The 13,030-nt window shown below is 43.2% G+C and overlaps 1 long non-coding RNA gene across 2 annotated transcripts in view; it reads left to right on the top strand.

The window, feature by feature from the left end:
• LOC120397807 overlaps positions 1-12,800 on the top strand; it is a 33,833-nt gene extending 21,033 nt beyond the window's left edge. The window contains exons 5-7 of one of the 2 annotated variants that reach the window (XR_005594018.1): positions 2,799-2,897; positions 2,983-3,068; positions 12,269-12,800. This is a non-coding gene — a long non-coding RNA (uncharacterized LOC120397807). The remainder of the gene's footprint in view (positions 1-2,798; positions 2,898-2,982; positions 3,069-12,268) is intronic. The other variant, XR_005594016.1, reaches the window with a different exon arrangement.
• Positions 12,801-13,030: the final 230 nt, after the last annotated feature.

The raw sequence follows: 13,030 nt of genomic DNA, 5'->3' as shown, positions 1-13,030 counted from the left end.
AGTTGGTCCAATAAAATATATTACCTCACCCACCTTGTCTCCCTGTTTTGTGTGTCATTTAGGGGAATACAGGCTGCAAAGCACCTAATGAAGGGCTGCAGCCTAAGCACCTACTTGATTTTCTCCCATGGTAAATGGTGGAAGCCATATTGCTTGGGAGTACTAAAAGTAGACAGGGTAAAGCACTATAAGATGTACTTTAGAGAGCAGTCTTGCATGGCTCTGGAAATGGATCTAACATCCAAATTGCTCTTTTTCATCTCTGATTTCTATGGTTCTGAGATTCTCCCCAATGACAAAGGGGAGATGTTTCTAACATTATGTTGTAACATTTTATTATAAAATATGGATGTAATTGAAGAAACAGTATTTATAGATTGGAGGTCAAAAAGATTGATGGGGTGGGTACAAAGGGAGTAAAGACTGTTGAAGAAAGAAACATGGATATGAGAGAGAGAGGAAACTCAGATTAAGTGTGAGGTGGCACAGGCCCATTTCCAAAAGCTATGGTTGGCTGCAGATGGAGTTCCCACTGGAACCATTTCCACCTTCGCTCCATAGTGGGGCAGGCCTGGTGAAACATCACATAAGAGATCAGACTAAGATCAGTTCTTGGTGAAGATAAAGTCAAGAAAGTGACCAAAGTGTTGACTGGAGGGAAATCAGTGAAGAGCTGAAGGTGAAAAGACACACTAATATCTGAGAGGTCACTAAGATGCATGTTAGATTAACCTAGGATAAGGCTGTGGGACTGAGGTGAAAGGAAGAAGTATTAAGTGGCTGTGTGAAAAACAAAAAAAGAACACAGGGACTGGGTGAACACTGGTGACAGACACATTGAATCATGTAAATGTACAGCTGAAAGGGTTCTCAGGATATCATACAGTCCATCACTGCTGCAGTGAGGCAGGACCAAATACTTTTCAACCATCCCTGATAAATGTTTGTCTCACCTATTCTTAAAAATCTCCAAAAATGGGGATGCCAAAACCTCCCTTGGTAACCTGTTCTAGTACTTAATTATCTCTATACCTGAAAAGCAGGGGTTCTCAAACTGGGGCTCAGGACCCCTCAAGGGGTCATGAGGTTACTATGTGGGGGGTTGTGATTTGTCAACCCCCACCCCAGACCCCACTTTGCATCCAGCATTTATAATGGTGTTAACTATATTAAAAAGTGTTTTTAATGTATAAGGGGGGGTCACACTCAGAGGCTTGCGATGCGAGAGGGGTCACCAGTACAAAAGTTTGAGAACCACTGCTGAAAAGGTTTCCCAATATCTATCCTAAATCTCCCTTGCTGCAGATTAAGTCTGTTATTTCTCGTCCTACCTTTAATGGACATGAAGAACAACTTACCACTGTTCTCTTTGTAAGAGCCCTGAATACAATTAAGATTTATCAGCTTCCTCTTCATTCTTCTTTTTTCAAGACCATAAGAACAGCCATACTGAGTCAGCCCAAAGGTCCATCTAGCTCAGTATTCTGTTTTAGGATTACAGAATCATAGAATATCAGGGTTGGAAGGGACCTCAGGAGGTCATCTAATACAACTCCCTGCTCAAATCAGGACCATTCCCCAACTAAATCATCCCAGCCAGGGCTTTGTCAAGCCTGACCTTAAAAACCTCTAAAGAAGGAGATTCCACCACCTCCCCAGGTAACACATTCCGGTGCTTCACCACCCTCCTAGTGAAAAAGTTTTTCCTAATATCCAACCTAAACCTCCCCCACTGCAACTTGAGACCATTACTCCTTATTCTGTCATCTGCTACCACTGAGAACAGTGTAGATCCATCCTCTTTGGAACCCCTTTTCAGGTAGTTGAAAGCAGCTATCAAATCCCCCATTCTTCTCCTCTGCAGACTAAATAAACACAGTTCCCTCATCTTCTTCTCATAAGTCATGTGCTCCAGCCCCCCAGATAATTTTTGTTGCCCTCCGCTGGACTCTTTCCAATTTTTCCACATCCTTCTTGTAGCGTGGGGCCCAAAACTGGACACAGTACTCCAGATGAGGCCTCACCAATGCCAGATAGAGGGGAATGATCATGTCCCTCGATCTGCTGGCAATGCTCCTATTTATACAGCCCAAAATGCCATTAGGTGGAGCTTGTCTCTACCTAGCAATCCTTCTTCTTGGAACACCATCTCATAGTCAAAGAATCAAAAGCCTTCTCTCCGACACCACCTGCGTAGCCATTCGTTGACTTCTGTCAAGGTTCCTTCCCCACTCTGAACTTTAGGGTACAGATGTGGGGGACCTGCATGAGAAGCTCTAAGCTCAAAACAGCTTAGATCTGGTCTGGCTGCCACCACTCCCAAGCACTAATTCCCTTCCCTGGGTAGCCTTGACAGACTCTTCACCAATTCCCTGGTGAACACAGATCCAAACCCCTTGGATCTTAAAACAAGGAGAAATTAAGAAATTAACCATCCCTCCTCCTTTCTCCCACCAACTCCTGGTGGATCCAGATCCAACTCCCTTAGATCTTAAAACAAGGAAAAAATCAATCAGGTATTAAGAAAAAGGCTTTTAATTAAAGAAAAGAAAGATAAAAGAAAACCTTCTGGGAGAGATTAGCATACCAGCTACTCTCACAGACAATAGACTCCAAACACAGAGGATGTTCCCCTGGGCAAAAACTTAGTTACACGCACAAAAAATACCCAAATACCCAATTTGATTCTTCCTCTAATTGCACAAGACAAGTTACAATGAAATAAACATAAACCTATGTATTCCTTTCTAAAACTTACTACTCTGATAAGAGGCTGGTTCCTTGATCTTTTTTCTCAGGCTGAAACTGAAATTGACTAAACAAAGGAAACTTGTTTCCCCATTGGTTCCTCTGGTCAGGTGTCAGCGAGGCTAGGTGAACTTCTTAACCCTTTACAGGTAAAAGAGGCATTAACTCTTAACTATCTGTTTATGACAACTTCCATGATTCTATGGTCTCTAACTGGGCCTTTTCCTTCCACAGAGAGGATGGAGGAGAACACCACTTGAGACTCAAACTCTTCTGACAATGGCTAATGCCAGGTGCCCCAGAGGGAATGAACAGAACAGGTAATCATCAAGTGATCTAAACAAGCCCCATTCTTTTTAGCCTTTCCTCATAGGTCAGGTTTTCTAAACCTTTTATCATTTTTGTTGCTCACCTTTGAACTCTCTCCAGTTTATCTACATCTTTCTTAAAGTGTGGTGCCCAAAACTGGACACCGTACTCAAACTGAGGCCACACCAGTGGGCAGAGTGGGACAATAAACTTCCAAGTTTCATATACAATATTCCATTTTTGATCCACTATACCCACAGACCCTTTTCAGCAGTATTACTGCCTAGCCACATATTCCCCATTTTGTATTTGTGAATTTGATTTTTCCCTCCTAAGTGTACTTCATAGCATATGAGTTTATTGAATTTCATCATGTTGATGTCAGACAGATTCTCCAATTCATCCAGACAATTTTGAATTCTAATCCTGTCTTTCAAATAGCTTGCAACCCCTCCCAGCTTGGTCTCACTCACAAATTTTATAATCATACACTCCACTCCATTAATGAAAATATTGAATAGTATCAGACCCAAGGCAGACCCTTCTGAGGAGACCACTAGATACACCCTTCCAGTTTCACAGGGAACATGGAGGGAGAGGAAACAGATGAATGGATTGCAGTTCAGTTTAAAAGTAAAATGCTAGAAGCGACAAGGTGGGAAACTATGATTGTGATATCACTCCTGCAGCCTTTGAAGTAGGTGTGTGTTAGAGGAAGAGAGACTGCTGAAGGAGGTTGCAGTTTGAGACAATAAGTTAGAGAGGTAAAAATAGATTTTTGTGCTGTGAAGTACACTGAGAGAGCAAAAGATAAAGATATCACAGATCTCTTGCTCTCACTGTTGAAAGCTATTCGAGATGTCTGTGTTTTAAGAAGAACTTTCTCTAGCACAACTGATCCTCTTCCAGTACTTGATCTTGTAATTTAATGTCATTACCTGTAATATGTAACATCAAAATTGTTTAACCCTAGATGAAATTGTGAACATGGACATTATGATTTCACCACAGTCTAAAAGTAGGAGAAAACTGGTGTAGGAGGGAGAAGTCTCTTATTTAAACACAGATATCTTTGATAATTAGCAAAATAAGGAAGGGAAATTATGAATAATGCACAAAAGTTAAATGGATTTAAATTTAATTATAATATATCGTAAAGTTTTCCCCAGTCAGAAGACCCTTCTTCAAAGCAAGAGAGAGTCTTAAGCTAGATAGGAATCATGCAAATTATATTAAAAATGGTTTAGCTACAAAGAACAAACCTGCAGGAAAGCTATTAGCATCTCAGTATGTCGCCCATTATACTAATATGTGCATCATTCAGAAAGCCTAAATAAAGAACAAAATTGCTTTCCATAGATTCGACACCACAAGCACACACAGAGCATGTAATTAATACAAAGATGGCAGGAAATATTCATTACATATTTTTACACTCTAATAATCAAGGTTATTCTTGATCTTAGGGACATTAGATGGAGAACTAAGTTTTAGATCTTCTGTTCTATATAGATAAGGAATTGGTATTTAGAAGCATGAGTTCTCCTAATGCTATTATATTAGGTAAATATCATGGTTATAGGCACATAAATGTTTTTTTTTGACTCATACATTGAATTGTTAATAAAATGTCAAATAAGATGGTTGTCTATGCATGAAGAATGAGTCACGTGATATAACTTCACTCATTATATTTTCAACAGATTTCATACAAACAGGAAAAGCAAGTTTTCCATTCATAGAATTTAGATATTTAAAATTAATTAAGTGCTCTTGAGAAGTGCCAAGCCAGGCTGATGGAAATCCACTTTTAGTCCACAGAATATGTACAGCAATATTCCACGTGTTCCATCATCTATATCAGAGTTTCTCAAAGCCGGTTCACTTCTTGTTCAGGGAAAGCCCCTGGCGGACTGGGCCGGTTTATTTACCTGCCGCATCCACAGGTTCAGCTGATGGCGTCTCCCACTGGCCGCGGTTCATCGCTCCAGGCCAATAGGGGCTGTGGGAAGCGGCGGCCAGCACATCCCTTGGCCCGCGCCGCTTCCCACAGCCCCCATCGGCCTGGAGCCAGAGGCAGCTCCAGGCACCAGCACGCCAAGCGCGTGCCTGGGGCGGCAACCACAGGGGGCGCTCTGCCGGTCGCCGCAAGGGCGGCAGGCAGGCTGCCTCTGGCAGCTTGCCTGCAGAGGGTCCGCTGGTCCCGCGGCTTCAGCGGACCTCCCGCAGGCATGCCGCCGAATCCGCGGGACCGGGGACCTCCCACAGGCAAGCAGCCGAAGGCAGCCTGCCTGCCATGCTTGGGGCGGCAAAATACCTAGAGCCGCCCCTGCCTGGAGCGGAGAACTGAGGAACCTGTGGATGCAACAGGTAAACAAACCAGTCCGGCCCACCAGGGGCTTTCCCTGAACAAGTGGCGGACCGGATTTGAGAAATACTGATCTCTATGACTCTATCCATATGATTTTTCTTGATGGTAGTTTTTCTGTTAGGTGCTGTCATAAACAGATAGTTAAGGGTTAATGCCTCTTGTACCTGTAAAGAGTTAAGAAGTTCACCTAGCCTAGCTGACACCTGACCAGAGGAACCAATGGGGAAACAAGATGTTTCAAAAGGAAGGAGGGAAGTTTTCCTTTGTTTAGAGTTTTCAGTTTCAGCCGGAGTGGAAAAGATCAAGGAACCAGCCTCTTATCAGAGTAGAGAGTTTTACAAAGAAATACATAGGTTTATGTTTATTTCTTTGTAACCTGTCTTGTGCAATTAGAGGAGGAATCAAATTGGGTATTTGGGTATTTTTTTTGTGTGTGTAACTAAGTTTTTGCCCAGGGGAGCATCCTCTGTGTTTGGAATCTGTCGTTTGTGAGAGTAGCTGGTATGCTAATCTCTCCCAGAGGGTTTTCTTTTACCTTTCTTTTCTTTAATTAAAAGCCTTTTTCTTAATACCTGATTGATTTTTCCTTGTTTTTTGATCCAAGGGGATTGGATCTGGACTCACCAGGAACTGGTGGGGGAAAGGAGGGGGGATTGTTAAATTCTACTTGTGTTAAGATCCAAGGGGTTGGATCGGTGTTCACCAGAAACTTGGTAAAAAAGTCTCTCAAGGCTACCCAGGAAGGGGATGGTTTTGGGAGGAAAGGGGGAGTTCCAGATGGAGGGATCTGGATGGTGGCAGTTATACCAGATCTAAGCTGGTAATTAAGCTTAGAAGTGTCCATGCAGGTCCCCACATCTGTACTAAAGTTCAGAGTGGGGAAGGAACCTTGACAGGTGCACTTAGAAATTAGATTGCAATCACAAATGAAGAGTCCTTAGACTGTAATGACAGAAGCACTGTCCATCTGTTGGAGATTCAAACTAATGGTCCACAAGTAACTCTTGTTGGGTATGTCTACACTACCACTGGGAGGTGTGATAATAGCACACTTAGTTAGATAAAAGCTAGTTCAAGTAACAATAGCAGTGAGGTTATGGCAGCACACGTGGCAGCATGTATACAGGACATACTTCAGGGGCCGCTGCCCCTGCTGACATGGTTTGGCTGCTATTGTCACTTAAGCTAGCTTTGATCTAGCTATGTTTGCTTCAGTGACACCACCCAGTTGCAGTATAGACATATCTTTTGTCCACCCTGCTGAGCCAATAAGTTTGTAACCCCACATATATTCTTAATAAATCACTTTAGTTTATACTGATAAGCAATATTACAGAAGTGCATACCCTGCAGGCTAAATGTTAAAATATTCAAAATTGAATCTTTATGCAGAGATCAGATTCTCTATGTGTCCTGGTGTCAAAATTTGTAATGTGTGTTGTTGGATTTTGTTTGTTTTCCTAAAAATGCATGTAGGGGCACAACCCATAGGGAAAGGGTACTGTTGCTACACTTTGGCATGGGGATGCAGGAGAGTGATTTAGGTGGTAGCCACTCTTGGGGAGTCCTCCACACTAGCTCCTCACTCCAGTCGAGATACATCATGGCAAAAGTATGAAAGAGAGGGAAATTGTTAATATTGAACAGGGGCAAAAGAGAAACCCTGACCCATTCAACCAAACACTTTGGCATAAGTGGAAGTTGAAGGATCAGGACTGCAACAGGGGAAGAAGAAAACAAACACCATACATTAGAAATAGCAATCATTAACATATGTTCCCTACTTGTTTGAGCACCACCACACAGGTACAGCTGTGAGAGAAAATGCTGTGATTTCATAGGCTGGAGCAGTGCATTAAAAATGCACCTTATGGAAATCCAAGACAGGCCAATGCCCTCATGGGACAGGGAACACTAAATCAAGGCTATCATGAGACATCATCCTAAATCCAGTAATATCATTCAGGTTCAATATCAGCATCAGCTTCAGAAAACTCAGACAGAATCATATGCAACTGTACTTTTGTTTCCTTCCAGAGCCAGATCAACACAAAGGGGAACAGCTTCATCAGGATTGGGTCACTCTAGGACTGGTGAATAAACAAGCAATCTCTCCTTGACACTAGTACCACCTGAGTGTTGGTACTGAGGCTATTCATTACTAAGGGGATGTTGGTACTAGGGGAAAGGGTGGGCAGAGTAGGTAGGCTCATGGGAAAGACAGCATGTTAGCTCACTTAACTTGTAATATACTGTATGGGATATTTTCTTTTTCAGAATTCCAGATCCATTTACTTCAACCTGAGGCAGCCACACACAGCAGGTGTCTGCTCCCCCTCTACCATAGAACTGGTTAAATATGGTCTATAATCATCATTCATCAAACAGCATGTCTAACTAATAAGAATTATTAACTGAATTTATAATTTGACAAACGGTATTCTGCCAGCTGGACCCTTCTGATTTCTGACTCTCACCCTCTGTCTAAGATTCATATGGTACTATACAGCATATTTTATTTACAGATTTTTTCCTCCAGAACCTGTTGTGATGGTCTCCATCTGGCTGGTATTTCTTCTAACAGTTGTTGTCTATATATTCAAACAGTTTATTGTTGCTCCAGAGTGTTATGTGTTCATTTTATGTTGCACTTTTAAAAAAAATGCAAGTATTTTGATTCAGTCATGTGCATCTGATGAAAATGGTGGGATGTAGCTTTATAACCGCTGGAGACAGCAGAGAAGAGATCAGCCCATTCAATATGGGAACCCCACAAGCCTGTTGCAAAGGAAAGGAGCGGTAATGAAAATGTAGAGCAACAACAGTTTACTATTTCCATGCTTGACTGTCATTTTGTTCTAGCCAGGTGTAAATAGGTTTTGTTTGTATGATATTTTTGGTATCCCCATGTGGTTCCTGGAATGGCCTGGATTGCCAGACATGCCTAGAAGATGCTGACATAATAACCATAGGTACAGCATTGCTCTTGGGTGTGTGTGAGAGACTTTTTAGAACTCCTCTACGTTTTAAAAAGCTTTCAAGATACTTTGTAATTTTCCCATACCTTCCCCATACACACTCCTGTAATTCAACCCGTGGTTCCTCTAGTCTTCCTCCTCCTCCTCCCTTTTTCCCATCACTTCTATGCCTTAAACTGAGTGTAATGGGAACTGGGAACATTTTGCTGTGGATTTTCTGAGCAACCTCAAAGTGATGCCAGATGACTCCCTGTTTGTCTGGTCGATTCAAATCAATCAGTGCAGGTGGTCTTCTGATGGTGGAAATACCTCGTACAATTTCTGCCACACATTTTTGGAGTCACAGTTCTCACTTTCCCTCAGGCATGCCCATTTGAAAACAGGCAGGTTCATTATTCTCTAGGTCATGGGTTACTACACCCCTCCTGACAGGCACAACTCAGTAAAGCCAACATTGCACTATATTTGAAAATCGTCAGAGGACACCAAGAGCACTTGCATCTTTTATTTCAGACATAAGTGTCCAATTTAGTAGTGCAAACCCTTTGAAAACTTAGCCTTCCAAGTTATAAATTATCCTTCCTTTATGGTGTCCAAAGAACTCTGGAGCCTCCTAATGTAGACATTTACTCCTCCTCCCACCAGACTGCCTTTAAAAAGCAATTTAAAATATGAATAGCAGAACTGATAATTATAAAATCAATTAAAATCTCTACACTGCAACCAACAATCATCTAAATGTAAAATAAGTCTATTCAACATGCTTCATCATTAATGGAAAAACTATAACACTTACATAATGATTTGTTGAATAACAGAAAGATCTCACAGTGAGATCCCTCCATCTGCACTTCTAGAATAAATCAAACCCATAAGAAAATCTAAATGCTTCTGAGGCTTTTTAGTATGCCACTTACATCTGGTCATTAACTAATACTGTATTGCTCAAATTTATTGAGAAGTCTAATCTTTGAAATTATATAGCATACAATAAAAAGGGAACTTTTTATGCAAACATATTTACTGTGCTCACTCTTTCATTCTGCCTCTGTGCCACAAAAGCAGGACAAGCTGCCATTTTTAACATAGCTGGGAAATTGCATTAGCTCTGGCAGTTAGTATTTAAATACGCTCTTCACATCTACTGAGAGGAAAAAATGCTCAAATTTCATTTTTTCTGAAGGAACACTTTCATAAGTTAAGCATATCCCGCCTGAGGGATTATACTGCTATTTCGTTTAATTAAATTGATTAAATTAAAGCAAATGGTGGTCTTACCCCAAGGGGAAAATATATTTCACTTATGAAAAATGCTGTCATTCCGCTTGCTATATTGCATGTACAGCACATAATTTCTTAAACAGAAGATTCCAGTATCTCTAATAACTCATTTGTTATTTGAAATTTAAGTTTATTTTGAATATTTGATGTTTTCAATATTTTAACTTAAACTTACTGGGCCATATCCATCTCCTCTGCTACTAGGAGCAGCTGGTTTCCAGGCTCTTGTCCTCCCTACAGTTCCACAGGAATCTCCTCCTGGAAAATATGCAGACTCACTCAGAATGATGGGCCGGATTCAGTACTCATTAAAATAAATGAAAAGACTCCTACTGACCGCAGTGAGAGTTGCATTAGGCTCTAGATCCCATGAATTTCCCCCTCTGCATTATGAACACTTACCCCCCCACACACCCCTCCCAACATCTCTGGAAAGGTGAGAGAGGTTTAGGACAGTTGCCAGCAAAGGAGCTTTCATATATACAATTTTTAAATTTCTATCTGACAGGAAACATATGTGGCCATTACTAACGTCTAATCCAAGCAATAGGCAGTAGGTGAGTACAGTAAAATTCTATGCTGTAGTGAGGCGGCCTGGCTCCTGACGGCCCCTGAGAGAGAGGAACCAGAACAGCCACCCCAGTGGGCGGAGCTACCGCCACCTGTTCCCGCCCCCCGGAAGTCAAGGGGCGGGACAGGAAGTATAAAAGCCCGGCCCCAGCGCTCAGTTGGAGCCCAGCGGCCGGAGAGGACAGACGCTCCTGCTCGGGCTCCTGCCGGACCGAGCCTCCCTCGAGCCAGGTACCCTGACACAGATGGACCGAGCCTCCCTCGAGCCAGGTATCCCGACGCGGACGGACTGAGCCTGCCCCGAGCCAGGTACCCTGACACAGATGGACCGAGCCTCCCTCGAGCCAGGTATCCCGACGCGGACGGACCGAACCTCCCTCGAGCCAGGTATCCTGACGTGGACCGCCCGAGCCTCCCTCGAGCCAGGTACCCCGAGGTGGACTGGCCGAGCCTGCCCCGAGCCCGGTACCCCGAGGAGCGGCCCCTTGACCCGAGTCCGGAGGAGCGGCCCAACCTAGACAGCCCTCAGCACGCCGAGGAGCCCATGGTGTGGGACCCCGCTGCCGAGCCCAGCGATGAGCAGGTACCCATGGAGGGGGAGATGGGAAGTAGCCCGGGGGTAGCTGACCCCAGTCTGGCTACGACAGAGGAAGAGCTGATGTCGGTGTGTTTCGGTCAGGACCCCACCGACACAGCAGCAGACTGACTGCCGCTGTTAGGGCCCCGGGCTGGGACACAGTGGAGTGGGTGGGCCTGTGTCCCCCCTGCCACCCCACTCATGGGTGGCAGACTCCCCCTCCTACCAGCGTTCAGGCAGAGAAGCCTGCACTTACCTGCTGTGGCTCAGCGCCTGACCCAAGGGCCTGAGCCTCTGTATTGTGGTGACTGCTCAGCTCCTGGTATGCGGACCTGAGCCCTGAACTGTACCGGTTGTTGCTCAGCCCCTGCCCGAGGGCCTGAGCCCCTTTGAACTATTGTGGTTGCCTGCCCTGACCTAGGGCTTGGGCTTCGGACTATGTTACTGTTCAGCTCCTGACACAAGGGCCTGAGCCCCTTTATTGCTGTAGCTCAGCTCCTGCTACAAGGACCTGAGCCTTGAACTATTGTGTATTGCCCCGCCCTGATTAAGGGCCTGGGCTTCCTGAGACTATTATCACTGCTCAGCTCTTGAGGCAAGGATCTGAGCCCTGAAACTCCTATTACTGCTCAGCTCCTGAGGCAAGGACCTGAGCCCTGAGACTATTAGTACTGCCCGGCCCTGACTGAGGGCCTGGGCTTGCTAGCGCCCCTGTGTGTTCAGCTCCTGCTGAGAGGATCTGAGCTCAGAACTGCTGTATTACTGCCCCGCCCTGATTGAGGGCCCGGGCTTAGCTTATTAACTGTGTTGGTGCTCAGCCTGCAGGAAGGACCTGAGCCTAGAACTAGTGTTTGCTGCCCGCCCTGACTGAGGGCTGGGGCTCATCGCAGTGACCGTGTGCCTTCTGTTCAGCCCCTGCCTGAGGGGCAGACCCCCGAGACCTTCAGACCCCTGAGACTGATTTGGGCCGTGTAGTGAGGCAGCCTGGCTCCCGACGGCCCCTGAGAGGGCACGGCCCCAACACCGGACTATTACATATGCCCTTGCTGAGAAGGGTATTTTCAGTGCAAAATTGACAATTTCAACAAACATCAAAGCCAAAATGCAGGCTAACTGCACATTTTATGTCTGACAAGTATTTTTTTCTTTTTGCTATAATATGACATTCAGCCATTAACACCAAAATCAATCCAACTGCAATTGTATTGTTCTAGATTCCTTTTAAAATTTCCTTATATTAAAATTCCTTATAAAACAACAGTATAGTATGTCAGATGTGTTATCTCCTAGCTTTCAAGTCAGAAATATATATAAACTGCTGTTCTCAGCATGTAAAAGTGTTTCTTTTTTTGTTTGTGTCTGTGGGTTTTTCCCCCCAAATCAAGTATAATATTCCTTAGGGTTTTTTTTTCTTTTCTTTTCTTTTCTTTGTAGATTGATGAACAGAAACAAAAATCAAAGAAAGAAAACACTCAAGAAGTTTTGAAAAGAAAACATTATTAATGATTTCCTGTATTCTCACTGTCTGAATCACTGTGGGTTTCTTCAGCACCCTATTGAAACACCTAATTAAAAGGTAATTAGTATCTTTCACGGCGAGAAAGAATATGTCGTTAAGTCTTCAGTAACAGACTTCAGCTGTACATGCAAGAAAACTTCAAGGTGACTCTGCTACCAATCTGCCTTTAGAACATCAGCAATTAACTATCTATAAAAATTAAATATGCATTAAATTCAAAACAAATGTTTACAATTCAAAAGTATATAAAAAGGGAAATTTTCTCAACAGAAGGCTTTTTGAAGAGAAGGCTACAAGAAATCAAGGTTACTGTAGGAGTATGTTTTAATGAGCATCTGATAAGGAATATGAATAGTTTCCCCATGAAATCTAATAAGACAGAGTACTAGCTTGAAAATCACTGATGATTAAATGACCTTGAAGCATTCTTTATAACAATACATGAGAAAATGCAAATATGTAATGTTACTTATTTGAATTAAAACCGATTAATTTCATTGCTTGTTTAAAAAATATCTGTTTTTCTTTGAAGAGGTAAACAGATGGCTTTATCTATTCTGCAGTGTTATTTGTTCCCCCCCCCAAAAAAATATTTTCTCTCCAATAGCTTTGCAGGACAAACATTAAGGGCAACTTCTGCTCCCATCAAAATCAGTGTCAAAACTCCCATTGACTTC

Source organism: Mauremys reevesii, linkage group 1, assembly GCF_016161935.1.
Source record: "Mauremys reevesii isolate NIE-2019 linkage group 1, ASM1616193v1, whole genome shotgun sequence".
Taxonomy (NCBI): Eukaryota; Metazoa; Chordata; order Testudines; family Geoemydidae; genus Mauremys; species Mauremys reevesii.
This window is presented reverse-complemented; position numbering and strand designations above follow the sequence as displayed.